Source organism: Rhipicephalus microplus, chromosome X (genome assembly GCF_043290135.1).
Source record: "Rhipicephalus microplus isolate Deutch F79 chromosome X, USDA_Rmic, whole genome shotgun sequence".
Lineage (NCBI taxonomy): Eukaryota > Metazoa > Arthropoda > Arachnida > Ixodida > Ixodidae > Rhipicephalus > Rhipicephalus microplus.
This window is the reverse complement of record NC_134710.1, coordinates 390892592-390906563: the sequence shown is the minus strand read 5'-3', so window position 1 is coordinate 390906563 and position 13972 is coordinate 390892592. Positions and strand designations below refer to the sequence as shown.

Sequence of the window (13972 nt, the reverse complement as noted above, 5' to 3'; positions counted from 1 at the left end):
TTAGCATGAGAGCATTGGTCTGCTGGTCGAAGGTCAACACTTCTCCCTCGATAACCTGGTCGTAGCAAGTTTTACAACAAACAACATATTTAAGGGAAAAACATTCCGGCCTACCCGCCATAGCTTTCATTTTCGGGAATGGACGATCGGCATAGTTGTTACGTTCTTACCGAAACCACCTACTTCGGCTAAACTCAGCACTTACAGCGCTTCGTTGGTCACTGCTATACAGGGACATAAATACCGCCATCAGTAATTGCACTTCAAGTACAACACTGCATATTTGTTGTGAGTATTACGCAAACCATCCAAGTTGTTGAGTGAGATTAAAGTTTGCAGTACGGTGTTTCAAGCTGCATACGCGGTCCAGCCAATGCGGTACTGAAAGAACCAATCCATTCCAAAAGCATCTTTTGGATTTGCATCATTCTTGCCAAAGGAGTTTGAAGAGTCATTGCTAGCTGGTGAGTCGCTGTTTGTGTTCCGCAATCGTGCTGTACAAGAAAAGTCGGCAAGATGAGTATTATGTCCTACAATGGAGGCGTCGTGGTCGCCACGAAGGGCAAAGAATGCGTCACCATCGCAGACGACCGGCGTCTGGGCGCGCGCGGCCACAGCATTGCGCTAGATTTCGAACGCATCTTCGAGATGGGCCCGAAGCTGTACTGCGGCCTGCCGGGCCTTGCCACCGACATGCAGTCGGTGGCACAGAAGCTCAAGTTCCGCATAAACCTGTACGAGTTGCACGAGGGCCGCTCTATAACTCCCAAGACGCTCGGCTCAGTCATCTCCAACCTGCTGTATGAGCGCCGCTTTGGTCCGTACTTCGTGCAGCCCATAGTGGCCGGCTTGGACCCCGTGACAAATGAGCCCTACATCTGCGTGATAAACCTGATCGGCTGCATCGACGAGCCTATCAAATTCGTGATCTCGGGTACGTGCAAGAAGCAGTGCTACGACATGTGCGAGACGCTCTGGGAACCGGACATGGGGCCTGACGAACTGTTCGAGGCGACCGCGCAGGCACTCATGAATGCCTTCGATGGAGACTCTGCCTCGGGTTGGGGTGGCGTTGTGCACATCATCGAGAAGGAAAAGGTCACCACCAAGTACCCCAAAACCAGGATGGACTGAAAAGAACATTGGCGACCACCCGTCAGAAGCCTGTAACTTCATCCATTGTGCTGGGAATAAATGCACGCCCTTTTCTTCTTTTTTCTATACTTCTTCAAAGAAAGGCTGTGTTTTTATCCCTAATTCGCTCGTGTAATAAGTTCGAGCTAATATTCAGAAGGTACAACTCGTTCAGAGCGAAGAAAGCATTTATGTGATGAGAGAAAGAGAAAAAACCTTATTATATTATTTTAAAGGGCTGTTAGAAGGCGGCGGGGATTATCTTTTTCGTGATATGCCTGTCCCAAAAACCCGGTAAGGACTTTGTCCGAGTGCAGTTTTCATCATTTGCAGTTGACCCATGTATAATGAACATGCGAGCCAAACCACTGTGTTGCCAGAAAAAGTTAAAAACTTAGAAATTTATGCCAAAGTAAATTTTTAATCAGGATCTGCTGAGTAATCACTTTATATTCTTAGTTCATACCATTTGTTTACTAAAGAAACCCTTTGCACACTATATTACAGTATGCAAAGTTCAACCATGTTAGCAACTTATTAATGACATACACAACCAATTCGGTTGCCAGTGTTCTACACTTTGCTTCATACATCATCTGCAATGCTGTGGAGGCTAGTAAGACTTCTTGAAGTTGGTGCGTTTGCACCAACTTCAAGATAGTTGTGTTCGTACCACCAATAATAGAATTTTTGTTTTTGTTATTGTGGTGAGAAGTAATTGAAGATATTTTGTGCCTTACAAAAAAAAGTGTATGTTATTATACAGGTGTTAGCTTAGTTTACACGTGACGTCACATACAGGCTCTCTACGCTGGTGACATCGTGATAGCGGCCACCTGGGTCGCCATGGGGGAGCAAAGAAACGCAAGGTTGCACAACCTCTAATCAAGATGTGATGTGAGGAAAAATGAGCAAACGGAGTTATAAGTCTTGCTCACCGAACTTCTTGCATAGCTTCTACAGCATTGCACTTCATAAAAGAAATGTACTTCTGCTAACACTACTCTCCAAGTGACCACTCGCTGGATGGATTTCCATTTTCATGACATCGAAATTGACCAGCTTAGAGGAAATACTTGAGAATTCTGTTTTAGCAAGTGTGCGCTTGCCTGCTGCACTACAAAGGTGAAAAAAGACCACTGTTTTATAATGCAAACAGGAAGTGACAAGTATCAAAAATAACCACACGAGACATTGTTTTTATCAAAATATTCTATTCAGCCCAATATTCTTCGAAAAGTTTATAGCTTCTCTTGCAGGGAGAGGTACAGTGATCGATACCCTGCACATAGGGCTGTTATGGGGCGACAGAAAAAGACTGTATTTACAATATTTGCAGGAGCACAGTGATTGGGCGTGACAACAAGCAATACTGCTTGTTTCTTAGTAACCTGGCGCATGCGCCATGGGAGATCAGCCATGGACCGGGTAGCATCTTAATTTAGGGATACGATTGCTCTACAAATGACATTTGTGCAGAAATAGATAGTTTAAAAAGTAACTCATTGGTACAGTCAAGGCCTAAAGACTACTAAGAAGCCAATAAGATAGAAAAACAAAGTGACATTATAAACTTAACATTCAGTTTGTTTTGTCTCCCATAGGAAATTGCATACGGCTTCACAAACGTTCCTGCGGCGTTAAAACCTATTTAGGTAAGCCAAAGAGAAGAACCACCAGAACGGATGAATGCAAGCTGGTGACAGGAACCGAGCCATCGTCCTCTTGTTCGTCCTGTAGATAAGCAACACAGAATAATAGTCCAGAAAAAAAAACATTTTGGGTAGTGCCTGCACCTCAATGGCTGCTTTGTGACATGTGGAGGCAGTGGTTATAAAATAGGTTATCAATGTTTCAGATATTAGACGTAGCCATGCTTGGCTGTCACATGCTTGAAAAGTGGGTGAAGAACTGGTTTTATGTGAAATGATGTCATTTGGCCCAACATGTTAATAAATTGAACACTTGGTTGAAGATAGCAAGTCAGAAAATGTAATATCTTCTCCTATAGTGAAAACGCTGCCAAGCAATCTGGAACTATAACTTTTTTATTGACTTAAATGCATTCAAAGTATCAACAGTGCAGTCTTGCCTGAAGAAATTTCACATGGGTGCTTGATGTGTGATCAAAAGAAAGTAAATTGTGAAATTTTGTTCATCTGCTCTGGCCCTCGCTGTTTTAGAAAGTTTTCTTACATTGCTGCAATTCAAAATCTACGGTGCTGTTATTAGCCCCAACTACTCCTGTGTGTTGTTTTCAAAAATCCTAAGCATAATAGCTTCGGCACGGTCAATAATCCGCAATTGCTCCCTTTCAAGCTGCAGAATAGCATCCCGTAATTCCGATAAACGGTGAAGGCGTTCTTCACTCTTCTGAAGAAATTCGCGCAAATTGTCTCCAACTTCAACTGTTCTGTGCACCGCAGTGCCTAGACCTGCAATAGAAAATTATATGCAGATATTTGATACATCTTGCATGACGTTTAGATTCATTGAGCATGCTTTTCTGCTCTAAAGCTTGCCCAGTGTTCATATATGCAATAGTAGTGTTTACAAGGAAACAGATAGTGAAAAATATTGTGAAACATTTGCAAGGAGAGGAATTAGCAGCTGCTGTCGTAGCAGCTTGATGCGATTCCCCATTCTGGCACTGTGTACCAGCAAACATCGTTACACCAAACTTTGTCTTTATCTGAACCAAGTCTGAAAACAGGAAGAGTTTGGGAAAAGAACATGAATGTTTTTGTAAAGCAGATAGGAAAGAGGTCAACACAAAATTCTGCAAAATGAGAACATCTCACTTGAGATTCCAAATGAAGCTTCATATTTGCCGCCTGTGTGTGTCGCATGAATAGTTTTCAAAAGCAAGTGCTAATTCCATGAAAATATGCAGAGTTATCCACTAAATTTGTATTGGAAATAGTTGTCTTTGGCTAAGTTGACATATGACTCTACAACAATATGCCATGATGACATGTAGTGGAGCAATGTATTGGATCTTCAGCACGGTTGGTTATTGTTGACTGTAGATATTCGGTTGTCCACTACACACATTGGTTTATAACTGCTTTATTTTCCTTTTTTCTATTTATTCCTTGACCTAATTCTCAGTGACACTGTTACGTTGTGGACAACAGAAAATCGTGTCCTCTTCCTAACTTGAACCACTTTGTCCCACACGAATAAATATACTATCCTGCCACTACTAGTCTAAAAGTAAAACTGGCCCGACGTTTTGAGACCCATCCCAAAGGAGTCACCGCCTGAAGAAGAAACCAAATGGGTCTCGAAATGCAGAGACAGTTTTAATTTCATATTAAAAACTATAGACTAACCGTGGCTGGAAAGTCTGTTTAAACGTACAATTTTACGCAGCCAGATAGATCTCTGTCGAAAATGCTCACTTTTTCCAATGTATGGTCCCTGCATTTTCGAAACTACACCACGCTCCCTTATGAGTGGACGAAATGAACGTAAATTCCTCTTACTGACCACTGATTGATTGATATGTGGAGTTTAACGACCTAAAACCACCACATGATTATGAGAGACGCCGTAGTGAAGGGCAATTTCGACCACCCGGCAATTTCGACCACCTGGTGTTCTTAAAACGTGCACCCAAATCTGAGCACACGGGTCTACAACATTTCCGCCTCCATCGGAAATGCAACCGCCGCAGATCGGATTCGATCCCGCGACCTGCGGGTCAGCAGCTGAGTACCCTAGCCACTAGACCACCGCGGTGGTGCTTACTGACCACTATTATAATTTATTCTCCATTGTGCCTTTGTGCATACATGTGCCTTCTCACCCCACTGCTATACGATGCATCACTGGCCGAATAACATGCTCGCATTTTCAAAGCGCGTTTTTAAATGTGTCTGTAGATCTAATTGCAGATCAGTGCATCAGCAGGGGGGGGGGGGGGAGAGGGCATTCAGTACTGTTACTTTCCTTTCAATCACTTGATATGACCGGAAATAGTAGTCAGTAGTTTGTAACGTGCTAAATTGGCCCGCAAACCTGAATGCTGCTACCGGAGTGTGGTAACGAAGCTGTGTAGGTGATTGTTCACATGAGAAAAAAGTATTACCCGAAATTTCAGATAAAAGCAGCTACGCCCTCCCCCGCCCCCCCCGCCCCCCATGCACCGCCATCCTGATATTTATGTGGGTTTCCCAACACTTTTCTAAGGTATTAATTTAAGTCAGAATGATACTGTTTCTTCGCGAATCTCTTGTCTAACCGTTTGGTATGTTTTATTTCTTTTTTCTTCGCGGAGTTATTGCACAAAGTACGCGTTTTGTCCCTCACTTCATCCCCGAGAGCGCAGTGTCAATGAAACAAGGGAAGGCGATGGGTGGCAAGGAGAAGATGCCAAGGTCTGTACTAGCCCCAACCACATTTACGCGTTGGAACGCGTCAGTACGCGCTGCTTAGCGCCAGCCTCAGTCGAGCTGGCCGCATCGCGTGTTGACGCCCGGCAAAAAGAGCTAGCGCTGCCGTTCGAATTCGAAAGCCCGTGAACGACCACGACCACACGAGTAGCACGAGTACGCGTGTACGTGAGTACGCCAAGTTGACGTCATTTCCGGAATGACGTTTCGCAGGAAATCCGCAAGAGCAGAGCGCGTGAGGACATGAATCACGGGGGAAAGAAAAACTCATTTTTTCCTTCTTCCATGGGCCATAGTACAGTGTTCTAGAACTAGAACACCGTAGCCATGGCGTGAGTTTTTTCCTTCCTCCATGGCATGAATGCTTTCGATTATGGCGTCGCCGTAAGTGTAGGGCATGATCTGCATATATCAACTCACAGTCGCCTGATCCAGGCGGTCGGGATACACTGCAGTCAAGCCCTGCTTCGGCGGGTCTGTACACGACGCGTGCTCTCCCTCTCGGAAGCTGGTGTTTGCCGCGGGCTACGACCTTCAGAATGTTCTCTTTGTGTGGCTGGTGCGGCCTGAAATCTCGCGATGCTTATGCTAAGATTCAGATAGCTTGAATGCTACCTAAAGGAAGCATATACGCTAACTGCTTGTGCTATAGGCATGTGGCCACACCCCGAGGGCGGGCGCGGTATGCGCGAGTATTTTTGGGGTATTTTTGATTGTGTAATTACTGCTACATGCAGTACAATATTTTGTTCAAGTGTTCAAGAAATATCGACATCGTTTTGGCGCAAGGTTCGAAAATTGTTTCAGGACTTCTGAGTACTTTTGAGCAGCTACATTTAGCGGCATGAAACTTTAGGCGTCGGCAATAACGCACTGCTTAGCACGCAGTGGTGTCACAAATTTCTGTCGCTTACGTTCGATGGCCATCTGGAGTGATGCACCCCCACGGTAACCGTCATCTTCCTCTTCGGGATCGTCATTATCTGCATCACCTGTGCGAGACGTGCACACAAAATAAGATGTCATCAAACTTAAGTTACATAAGATACGCATAGGAGGGCGTTAGGTTCAACTTAATAGGGAAGGGGCAGGATTGTATGCAGAATCTTTTTTAATTACTTTTTTTTGGGGGGGGGGCTATTTTTTGTTCTAAAGTGGGGGCCGAGCCCCCGTATCAGCCGGGGGGCAAGGGAAACGCGAGCCCTTCCCCCCCTCCAATTGACAAGAGTTGGGGGCTGAGGCCCCCCCCCCCCCCCTTTTCGAGAGTGGTCACTCTTGGCTGCACACTGGAAAAACCGAAAGTAGGGTGTAGTTTTCCATCACAACAGTAATCACTCATTTATGTTCTTACGGGATAATGGAATTGTTACGAGGCTGTGTTACAATATAGTGAAATTTCGCCAACATTTCCGCTGTGGTAATTTTTCTTGTAGGCTCTTATATATATTTATATATCCCCACTGACGGGTAAGGTATGTTTGCCCCCCCCCCATTCCCACCCCTAGCGAAAGAGTTGGTACGCCACACTGCCAAGCACGCCAATGGCAAATGGTCATTTCGCGCTATGTATGCGTGGCGAAAAAGAATTTGGGTTGGGGGCGCGAACCTAGAGTGCCAACCCTGGCTACCTGACTGGGAGCGCAGGAAATGGTACATCATCGCAGTCCCCATCCCCACTAGGTTAGCATGTATGGGGAAGGCTTTGTTCCTTCCGCTCTCGTGCAAATGCCTATAAAGAACACAGCAACGCATTACAGGTACGTAATTACAAGTATTCCAAGTTCGCCTTACGTACAAGTCGTGACTCCACGGATGAAAAATTGCCGGTAAAGGGTGAATCGGAGAATCATTCGAGCTGACTAAAACAATTCTTTTGTTCATACGGAAACCTTTAGCAATCTCCATGCCCTGTAACGTGCAATTTCCAGGGGCGCCTTATCAGGATTGCGAGTTGTAAAACGAAACTAAGAACAGAGGGCGACGCGCAATCCCTCTATCCCTCGAGAGTGGCTCAGAAAAAGTCAGCCTAAGTACGTTATAACACTCCCAAATGTCCAGCTAATATGCCTAATAAGTAGCCGATGGAAACAAGAAGTGTCTTCATAAAACTCCCGAAACAGCACCTTAAACTTCCATTGTGTAGGCAATCTAAATTTGCAATGAGGCCTGCTGCAGGTAGTTTGAGTGATCTAAACCGCAAATCACCGGTATATTTACTCCATAAAGAGACGATAAGAAGAACTTCTTGTCTCTGTGTCGTCGTTCTTTTCTCGCGCTAGAACTACCGTCATGTCATACCAATTAGCCCAAGCTGCCACCCTCCATAAACGGGATTGAAACGACATGCCGATGTTTAACGTAGACCCTCAAGAGATTGGCAAATTATGGGAAAGGGCTATTCGGCGGGCGTGTTTCAACGGAAAGCATTTGCGGTTTTATATAGTGTACCTTTAATAAATGAATAAACAAAAAATGAATACGTCTTTGTTTAACCACGATATTAAATTATGCCTATATTTAAAATACATATTATAAAAATATTTGCCTGATGCTTTCTTAACACGCAGCATATATTATTACGGATAAATGTGTTAGCAGCAAGTAATGTTACACTCTATTGTACTCTCTGCGGTAGCAGTGTCATTCATATATTGTTGTAAAGCATACCTTCATCCGGTCTCTTCAACATGACTTCACAGGCGCCAAAGCTTCCAGCTTCTCCCGGGCGCGCATCTTCGCCTGTAAACGTCAAAAGGTGCGTTCAACAGCATTATATTTTAAATGTATTCGCACGCGACGCACGCCGTATTAACACGCGGTGACGAACGCGGACAGAAACCTTCGCTCTCCGCACCGTAGCTTTCAGGTGATGCCGTCGGCGTTTGCTCCGGTTGAAGCAGCAGGGGCTGCATGGAGACAGTTAACAACCATCATGAGTGACCACATACAACTGCGTTATCGTAAACAAATAAGGTTACATTACCGCACTGTTTTGCCCTTCAGTGCATTCGCCAGAAAAATCCATTCGGTTCAACAAGATAGTGATAACTTGGAAGATATCCCAGAGTGAGCACGGCTTCTGCAAACAGCTTACAGACGGCAGCTTACTTCTGACAGAAACAGGTTAATTGACCGCTTGTTTCATTCCCGTTTTGTCTAGCCCGAACAAGTCCCTTTTTATAATACTTATATTTTCGCGGTATGCGGGGCCGACAGCCCTCAACACCTTGTCTCTAGGGTTTTCAGTGGGCGGCAATCACGGGAGCCATACCGAGTAATCTATAGGTGCGCAGAAGTTCTATGGGGCGGCGCTAGCAGCGCCACACGCGCAGTTGATTCGCGCGCGCCTTATTTGAAACGGTGAAATATGTTGTTTAGGGCGGTGGTGGGCAGCAGCGCTTTTTGTTGTCATGTTTCCAAAGCTCACCCATGTTACTTTGGGGCTCAAAATAAACCTGGGTGAACCAAAAAATGAAAAGGAGGCAAGCAGACGACTTGTTTTTCAGTTCGTTGACACTGGAAACAAGAGAACACCGGACAAACCATTCCTCCACGTCACAAGCCCATCCAATCCGCCGTTGTCGTGAATTTTTGCTTTCGTTACTGTGGTGTGTGTTCCTCGTGCTTTTGTCCACTTGGATATGTTGTTACAATATAGTACTAAGTGAAGTGGATGGCAACAAATGGGACGATGAAGAATGAATACTATCTGTGGTTCAACATCCCCAAAAGCACAATACGTTTGTTAGGTGCACCATTGTGGCCACTGGCGTCTCGTCTTCATTGCAACGCGACCAGGCTTGAGCCCGCGACTCTCGGGTGAGAGCTACATCACCGCTGTGGACAACAACGTGATCGAAGAAAGGCACAATTTATTGAGCAAACGTAACGCTGACTTTATTGAACAAAAGTTTATTTGCATGTGCACGAATATATTTGTACTTGAAATCCATGCAAAAGAAACAACGGATCACACTTGCGCATGCACATCTCACGTACGTCGCTAACAGCCTACTCGATCCCCGCGCGTATGATGTGCGGGTGATGGGCGCAGCTGTTTCCGCTAACCATTTTCGGTTGGGATGCCAGTGACTTACCATATGCACGCAGCGCAGACAATTCGTGTTGCTGCAGCCTTGCGTTAGGCAATGGTTAGAAGATGTCTACCACAGATGAACAGGTGGGGCGTAGCTTATTTACAGGGGCCATATGTTTCATGCATGTTCGTGCGTGCGTATGTATGCGTAAGAAGGTTGGACCCCCTCCCTTTCCGGCTAAGCCAGCGAGTCTACGAATCGAGAAAGCACCGCACTGAAAAGAAAAAAAAACAAACACGCAACGGCGTGCCGATGCGTCAGACCAGCTCCTAGCCTGACGTACGATTGATAAAGGGGAGATAATTTGGGAGAGATCGCGGGCGATTTAGATGACGCTATTCTCCTGCGCACCACAACTGTCAATTAACACCCGCTTTCTTCCCCGCCTGGCTACGCCAATGGTAGTAGCTCTCGTCTATCGTGTTTCTCGTGTGCGTATTAATATTTGCGCTACATATATTTGTAGTAATAAACGAGTTCATAACGCGAAAATCGCTAAAACTACATCAAACATTTCAGAATGCGTACGTACCTAGAAACAGATGCTTAAGTTGTTTATTAAATTCATATGTACATACACACCCAACTGGATTGTGTTGGTTGTGTTGACGTGGAACCCGAAGTATGACTTCTTCATTAATAACAAATGATTCAAGATAAATACAACACACATAAAATAAAAAGCTAGCATGTTCACTTGCTAGAAGATTGGTGATGTGATACACTTATCACAAAAAAAATTCCGCCATATCCACGAAATGAATGATGATGAGTGGGCGAAGCTCCGGAGGTAAACCTGGTAAACCATCAATCCTCTGTACATTTTGCCCACTCGATTTTATTACATAGCTCCCCCTAGCGTACGTCGCCGCACTAAATCGAACGATTGCCTTCAACCAATGACACGCGCCATATGTGACATCATTCCTATTTTATAAGATCTCGCGTCTTTCATCAACTACAAGTACCGCTTTCTAGTTTATAACATGTTGCATCTTTTCATCATCAGCTACAAGTACCACCATCTAGTAAACACTACAAGAACTAAACGAGAGGTGGCTACATACAGGAGACGGTACCGCCATCTAGTGAACACTGCAAGAACTAAACTAGAGGTGGCTACATACAGGGGACGGTACCGCCATCTAGTGAACACTGCAAGAACTAAACTAGAGGTGGCTACATACAGGCTACAGGGGACGCACAGCCCACGCCCTAAGGAGCTTCGCCCCTAAAAGAAGTATATAACTAAGACTTCATAGTGAGCACATGTGTCATCGATGAAATATAGCACGGAGCGAGTCCTTCAAATATGCTATCCCTGCTTCACATGTTCACATGCTACGCTGTCTGCTGTGAGTGTCGATTCAGCTACTCGCCATTTTTGGAGTACTTCTTCAGATTATCAAGGAGCATGCTTTTGAGGGTGTCGATCTTTTGCTTCTGCTGCTCGTTGCGTCGCAAGAGATGGTCGCGAAGCGCTGATGCTCGACGAAAGAACTTTTCGTTATTCTGCAAAAGCTTGTCCGTGTCCTGCACCATCTTTTCGGCCATTACGCGCACACTTCCACCAAGACCTGCATAGAAAAATGGAGGCATTTGCGAATGTTACGTGATCCTTCGATCGTCCTGCTTATTTAATACGGTAACATGGGGCGAATGGGAAAAGATATACAAGTTATTCACATTGTATTTGTGATCATGCCCAGTATAAATGTTCTTTGGTAATATTTCAATGTATGGGCTGAGTCGAGGTGTTCAGGCCCTACGCTCAGCTCTAGGTATCAGACTTACTGTACACTGACCCCCCCCCCAACCCTCCCCTGATAATATCCTACCGTCCACGGCGAATAGTGATGGAACTGTGAATGAGCGCATCCACACACGCACGCAGTCTAGTGGTTATGGTGTTCAACTGTTGACCCGCAGGTCGCGGGATCGAATCCCAGCCGCGGCGGCCCCACTTTGAGTGACGAGCGAAAATGTTTAAAGTCCGCGTACTTACACCCGAAGCGCTCCCTCACTTGTCACCCCTTCAATGTAGCACAAGCGCGTTTTTAAACGCGCTGCTTTGAGACGGTCCAAAGTTCAATTCAAGGACCGCTTCTGAATACGGAGGTTACCTTATTAAGTTTCTTTCTATTTTGTGTTGCTCTCTTGTGAACACAGATGCAATATAGTGATGTTTCCAGCTGCTGCCCACCGTAAAAGGTGTGAGACCTATAGCGTTCTTCGCTTTTCCTCTCAGGCCTTCCACCAAGTTCATATGTATTCATGAGAAATAAATAAATGAATAAATTATTACTATGAACGCAACAGACACATACATGCACACACCATTTGTAGGGGGACTTATGTTTACTCGTTAACTGTGTAAAGCCATCATTAGCGGGAGAATCTGCAGATTCTTCGGGCTCGTCTTCAGGAAACAGTGACAAAAAGAGAGAGGGAGAGGAAAAAGAGATACGGTATTACGGTGGGCCACTTAGACATGAAAGCGTGGAAGGTCTCAAGGTGTGTTCTGTAAGAGACTACTGCTGAATAACACAATACGTGCATTAAAGTGAGCCTTTTCTATCCGTGTAGCCCCCCTCGACTGCACGGTGGTCACCTGGTCAGAGAAGCCACGGGCTGTGTTTGCTTTTATTGCTACTGCACATGCATCAGACCACGGCGCCGATAATGCAGGTGGTCGCGATCACACGATAACCTCGCGTGTAATTTTCCGAAAACAATGCGTGGGCTGGGCACTCAATACCTGCATGTTCCGCTGCCTAATAATGTTAATTCAAGTTCACGATAGCAAGCTGTCATTAAAAATTTTCATTACGATAAAGCACAACTTCGAATAAAAATAAAGACATAAATTCCTCTGCTACTTGTTTTACTGCAGCAGGTACTCAGAAGTCGATGAGCATCCTTTTTTTAATCAGAGTCAAAATCACGCGGTTAGAATGTTTCTATGTTTTTGGGTAACTTACGCTTATCTTGTCTCTTGAACGAAAATCCAACTGCGTCGTGACTTTCCGGCTGTTCTTTAAATCCATTTTCACCAGCGAAAGTGAACACATGTGAACCAATGCGCAACTTTGCCTACGATCCCTGTTTTAGAGCTGCCTAATAATGTGAATTCAAGCTCACGACGACGAGCTGTCATGTTGCGGTTTCATCATTATAAAACACAATTTGAATAAATAAATAAATAAATAAATAAATAAATAAATAAATAAATAAATAAATAAATAAATAAATGCACTAGCTGAGCGCTCTATACTGCTGCATGCACTCAGAAGTTGATGGGCACCCGTTTCTTAATCAGGGAAAAAATCATGCGTTTAAATCGTTTCGATCTTTTGGAGTAACTTATTTTCATCTTGTCTTTCGAATTTAAACCTGACTGTGCCATAATTTTCCAGTTCTTCAGGAGGCACGATTTCACGCGTAAACGCCAAACAAATGTGAACCATTAATTTAAAAGTATGCTCAACATTGCAATCACGCTGTCAAAGCCTGAAAAAAACAAAAACTATGGGGCATATTGGTGCATCCAAACACAAGTTGACTACTTCTGCATGGAATACGTTCAACTGCGTTTGTGTGCTTCTTAATTACCGGATTAGGTAGGTTAAATTAAATAACATTTAAAGCAGCGAAGCTCTGCAAAAGAAAAAGAATAATCCAGTGAGGAAGCTGTAGATTAGCTAGAGGAACCTACGATTATGTATAGTTTCTTTTGATTTTCGTGAGTCTGAGTGAGTCCGGCTTACCTTACATTCACGAGCACCAGCGCTTCATATCAGCTTACTACTTCTGATGTTCGTATTTATGTTGCCGTAGGCATCGTTACGTATGCCTGTGTCTGCACTTGGCCATTGATAAAGAAACTTCGCGTGCCATTCCAGTCCTTTCGGGTATCCCGCAAGGCTCTGTTCTTGGTCCTTTATTTTTTCTTGTATACATCAATGACATCGTTCGGAACATAATCGTTAAAATAAGGCTCTTTGCTGATGATTGTATTATATACCGTGAAATTACCACACCCCACGACCAGATAATAATAAATAAATCTTTGGACCGAATTCAAACATGGTGCGCAGACTGTCAAATGACCGTCAACAAAAAGAAAACAGTCGCAATGACAATTAGTCGCAAAAAGCACCCTATAATGTTTTCTTACTGTTTTGATAATGAACCTCTGGAAGTAGTAACTAAATATAAGTATCTGGGAGTTATCATTTCTCACGATCTTAAATTGAATGACCACATTGACTACATACATAGAAAGGCAATGAAAAAACTCGGATACTTAAGGAGGCGCTTGAGTGGGTCCTCTCCAGAAGTTAA

The 13972-nt window shown here is 44.3% G+C and overlaps 1 pseudogene; it reads left to right on the top strand.

Annotated features, from left to right (window-relative positions):
* The first annotated feature begins 516 nt into the window (after positions 1-516).
* Positions 517-1134, top strand: LOC119161730 (proteasome subunit beta type-3 pseudogene; annotated as a pseudogene).
* The last annotated feature ends 12838 nt before the right edge of the window (positions 1135-13972 follow it).